The following is a 5532-nucleotide window of genomic DNA, read 5'->3' as shown; positions in this document are numbered from 1 at the left end:
TTGCATGTTTGCGATCTTTTTTTAATGACTGGTGCTGAGAATGACTCTGTCACTCTTGAAAGGTAGCTTGTCCCAGTTCAATGGGCATATGTGCGTCTACAGAGTAAAATATTAAATAGGCCCATCGGCCGCTCCTTATGGCCACTTGGTAGGTGTTATGAGGATTGGGTGTTTGGGTACCAGCGCATGATGGCCTGATGTTTGGGGGCTGGGGCTGCCAGTGGAAGAACAGGCTGTGCTCCTTGAGGGGGTACTTATCCTCCTGGGTGTTGAGTTCCTTAACCTATAAAATGGGGAGGTTGAATCCAATAGCCTTTAAGGTCCCTTCGGCTCTGAATTTCTGTAACTGGCTCTTCATGGTGGCACAGGAAGCAGTGGGAGAGAGAGGGTATAGCAAGCTCTGGCACAGAAAACCTGCAGTTTAGCACCAGCTACTCTACTGATTAGATGCTCTGAGCATGTTTGCAGCATGTGAATGAAAACTATATGAAACTGCTTTCTAAACTACTTAAAGAAAAATGGTAGAATTACTATTACTAGTAAAGGTAATCTAGCTATTCAGAACTGAAAAAAAATTGCTGGGGACAGGGAATTTTCACTTACAAAATTGCGTGGACTTGTAAATGAAACAAGCCCTGCAGAGGTCAGGAATCTTCTATCATACACTGGTGTATTCGGGTCCAGAGAAACAGAACCAATAGGATATCTAGATATAGATATATTTGGGGGTGTGATGAAGGAAGGACTGGGAGTTTGGGATTAGCAGAGGCAAACTATTATATATAGGATGGATAAACAACCAGGACCTATTGTGTAGCACAGGGAACTATATTCAACATCCTGTGACAAAACATAATGAAAAGAATATGAAAAAATATATATATGTATAACTGAGTCACTCTGCTGTACAGAAGAAATTAACACACATTGTAAATCAACTACACTTCAATAAATTTTTTTAAAAGATATATTTAAGAGGAGATTTATTATAGGAATTGGCTCATGCCATTCTGGAAGCCAAGAAGTCCCATAGTCTGTTGTCTGCCAGCTGGAGAACCAAGAAACCCAATGGTAAGATTCTGTCCAAGTCCAAAGGCCTGAGAATCAGGGGGAACTGATGGTGTTAACTCCCAGCCCAAGGTCAAAGGCCCAAGAACCAGAAGCTCCAGTATCAGAGCAAAAGGTGGGCATCCTACCTCAAAAAGAGAGTGAATTTGCCCTTCCTTCACCTTTTTGTTCCATTCATGTCCCTGACAGATGGGGTGATGTCCACCCACATTGGGGAGGGTAATGCGCTTTACCCAGTCTATTGAATCACATGCTAATCTCTTCCAGGAAAACCCTCACAGACACACCCAGAAATAAGGTTTTACCATCTGAGCATCCCTTAGGCCAGTCAAGTTGACACATAAAATTAACCATCACACTGGGCTCAAGAGCTTCCCCAAACTGCCTCATCCACCTGACTCCCTGTCCATGGGCCATTCAATATCTGGTGAGGACCAGAGTGTCCAGGTGCCAAACAGAATATGAAATGATGATATTTTCTTATAGAAATAGTTCACTCCTCTCTTTCTGGCTTGCTTTCTGTTCAGAAAAGCATAGAGGGGACTTCCCTGGTGGTCCAGTGGTAGAGAATCCACCTTCCGATGCAGGGGACAGGGGTTCGATCCCTGGTCAGGGAACTAAGATCCCACATGCTGCAGGGCAACTAAGGTCACGTGCCTCAACTAGAGAGCCCGCGTGCCACAACTAAGACCCGACGCAGCCAAAAATAATAAAAATAAATAAATTAAATATTTTTTTAAAAAAAGAAAAGCGTAGAGCAATAAACCAACTCTAAAACGGAGTTCGGGACTTCCCTGGTGGCGCAGCGGGTGAGAATCTGCCTGGCAATGAGGGGGACACGGGTTCGATCCCTGGTCTGGGAAGATCCCACATGCCTCGGAGCAGCTAAGTCTGTGCGCCACAACTACTGAGGCTGCGCTCTAGAGTCCGCTTACCACAACTATTGAGCCCACTGCGCCACAACTACTGAAGCCCGCGTGCCTAGAGCCTGTGCTCTGCAACAGAAGCCACCGCAATGAGAAGCCCGTGCACTGCAATGAAGAGTAGCCCCCACTCGCCACAACTAGAGAAAGCCTGCACGCAGCAACAAAGACCCAATGCAGCCAAAAATAAATACATAAAATAAATAAATTTTAAAAAATAAAATATAAAATCAGCTCATATAGTGAAAAAATAAAATAGTTCTTTCAAAATACACCCTCCTCTAGAGTCCTGAGGAATTTCTGTCCTAATTAAGTCATTGGGTTTCACAAGGCAGCAAAAAAGCCCCACACTGGGCTTTAGTCTTCATTCAACTCAACAAACGTTGAGCTTCTGTTATGTGCCAAGCACCAGGCACTTGGAATAATATGAACAAAACATGACCCCTACCCTTGAGAAGCTTACAGTCCAGTGAGAGGAGACTGGCAATTAAAATAAAAAACCCTGTAAGTTACATGGTATGGTAGAAGTTGATAAATGCTGTAGTGGAAGAAGGTAGAATGGGTAATGGAGATCAGGAATCTGAGGCGGGGGTTGGGAGGGGCAGTATGTAATATTATATACATTTGATTAGAGTTGGCCTTGCTGAAAAGCTGAGATTTAAAATTGAAGGAGCTGGGCCTCCCTAGTGGCACAGTGGTTGGGAGTCCACCTGCCAATGCAGGAGACACAGGTTCATGCTCTGGTCCGGGAGGATCCCACATGCCGCGGAGCAACTAAGCCCGTGTGCCACAACTACTGAACCTGCGCTCTGGAGCCTGCGAGCCACAACCACTGAAGCCCACACGCCTAGAGCCTGTGCTCTGCAACAAGAGAAGCCACTGCAATGGGAAGCCCGCGCACCGCAACGAAGAGTAGCCCCTGCTCGCTGCAACTAGAGAAAAGCCCGCGTGCAGCAACAAAGACCCAAAGCAGCCAAAAATAAAAACAAACAAATTTTTAAAAAATAAAAATAAAGTCAGTGGGAAGTGAATGTAGACAGAGAAGAGGACCAAGGTGAGGATGAACCAGGAAGGGAGAGTGAGACACCACCAGGGAAACAGGAAGAAACTCAAGGAAGTGGGATATCATGAAAGCCAAGTGAAGAAAGTCCATCAAGGATGAGATCACTTGCGTCAAATGCTACTGCGAGGCTGGGTTGGATGAAGGCTGACAACGGATCATTAATTTAGCAACACAGTGGTCACTTGGTGACTTTTGACAGGAACATTCTATTAATAAGCTAACTTATCAAATTAACACTTTATTTTAGCAATTCCTGCCCAATTTGTCAAATTCTTTTATTAAACCCCCAGAATAGAACAAATTATATTAATTTGTCCAACTATTAATTTTCCCTGGCAATATTCAAAACTTCCAAACTCAACTTTCCATTCATTGGGTATAAGTCTGGTGATTATTACTTATATAAGCCAACTAATTTTTAATTATAGTTCATGTGATATCATCCCTACTACTTTTTAAAAAAATTTATTTACTTTATATTTGGCTGTGTTGGGTCTTCGTTGCTGTGCACGGGCTTTCTCTAGTTGTGGTAAGCGGGCTTCTCATTGCGGTGGCTTCTCTTGTTGTGGAGCACAGGCTCTAGGTGCACAGGCTTCAGTAGTTGTGGCTTGCGGGTTCTAGAGCGCAGGCTCACTAGTTGTGGCGCACGGACTTAGATGCTCCACGGCATGTGGGATCTTCCCGGACCAGGGCTGGAACCTGTGTCCCCTGCATTGGCAGGCGGATTCTCAACCACTGCGCCACCAGGGAAACTGATCCCTACTACTTTTTAAAAGCCCTCTTGGAACCACGGTTTGCTCTCCTCCCAACTAGCACTTGACAGAATCTGCTTCTTTTCCCTTATTCTCACAGCTGCCTGTGAAATATCCTTTTCTTCAGTTCTACATTAAACTTTTAAATTTCTTACTAAATTTATACTCTCAGTTTCTGGCTGAGACATAGTAGATGTTCAGTAATATGCTTGATGAGTCGACAGAAGGAAGAGAGGGAGAAAGGGAAGGAAGGGAAAAGGAAAGTACAGAGACTGTCAGTTCTGGGAATTCCCTGGTGGTCCAGTGGTTAAGACTCCAAGCTTCCACTGCAGGGGGCGTGGGTTCGATACCTGGTCGGGGAAACTAAGATCCCAGATGCTGTTTGGCAAAAAAGAAAAAAAAAAAAATCTTTATAGAGACTGTCAGTTCTAATTGGAAGATACATGGGACTCTCAGATACTGCCGTGCCTTTATTCCTACTATTTTCATATTCTAGAAATTCTTAGAAATACATTCTGCCTAGATAAGCTCCATAAAAACAATTTAAAAGGAAGACAATAAACATATACAGAAATATGCTCAGAGTTGGAAACTGTGATAAGCAAAGTACTGAAGAGTCCTCTGTTAACTAGTACTAAAACTAGTACTTTTTCCAGAGTTCAGTTAACCGTTAAAAATGAAACCACTGGGGCTTCCCTGGTGGTGCAGTGGTTGAGAATCTGCCTGCCAGTGCAGAGAACACAGGTTCGAGCCTTCGTCAGGGAAGATCCCACGTGCCATGGAGCAACTAAGCCCGTGCGCCACAACTACTGAGCCTGTGCTCTAGAGCCCGCGAGCCACAACTACTGAGCCCACGTGCCACAACTACTGAAGCCTGCATGCCTAGAGCCTGTGCTCCGCAACAAGAGAAGCCACCACAATGAGAAGCCCATGCACCGCAACAAAGAGTAGCCCCCGCTCACCGCAACTAGAGAAAGCCCATGCACAGCAACCAAGACCCAATGCAGCCGAAAATAAATAGATAAATAAATTTTAAAAAAAATGAAACCACTTGTATTTTTTGCAAAACAGGTCTTCCATCGTAGGAAGTAAAATTTTATCTACTGTATTAATATATGTTAACACTTGTGATCACAGTTCAGGGTGGATTCTCTCAGCCCCAGTAAATTGTTAACACTCTAGTAATGCATAAGATCAGGAATGCTGTGGAAATCACTGGCCTGGGTTCCAGCTCTGAATGTGACCTTGTAGCAGTCATTAACTTCTCTGAGCTTGCTTCCTGTCTGTTAAAAATACGGCAGTGATATCTGACCTCAGGGCTATGAGAATCACATGAGGACCATGTGAAAACACCTTGGAAAATGTGAAAATAAGCAGTGTGACTTATGGTCAGATCACTCCCCAAGTTTTCTGAACCTGATCATAAAGATTCTGAGGGTTGTAGAGGCAAAAGCCACCATGCCGTGCCATCACTTACTGAGGCCGACTACTTCAATCTCTGGAATCTCTTGCTACACTCCTGCCCCAGGTCTAGAATGCTGTCCCCTGCTCTTGGGAATGGCAGCCAGGTGGGCCTCCCTAGATGTCATGGAGAAACACTTGTCTCCACTGGAAGAGAGAGCGAGAACCCAATTCTCAATTTTTTTCTTTTTACATAACCCAATGCTCATAATCAGAATGAAAAATGGTGGGTGTCACAAGGATAGGAAGCCACATAACACTGCCA

The sequence above is a fragment of the Phocoena phocoena genome, chromosome 15 (genome assembly GCF_963924675.1).
Source record: "Phocoena phocoena chromosome 15, mPhoPho1.1, whole genome shotgun sequence".
NCBI lineage: Eukaryota > Metazoa > Chordata > Mammalia > Artiodactyla > Phocoenidae > Phocoena > Phocoena phocoena.
Note: the sequence above shows the minus strand (reverse complement) of the source record.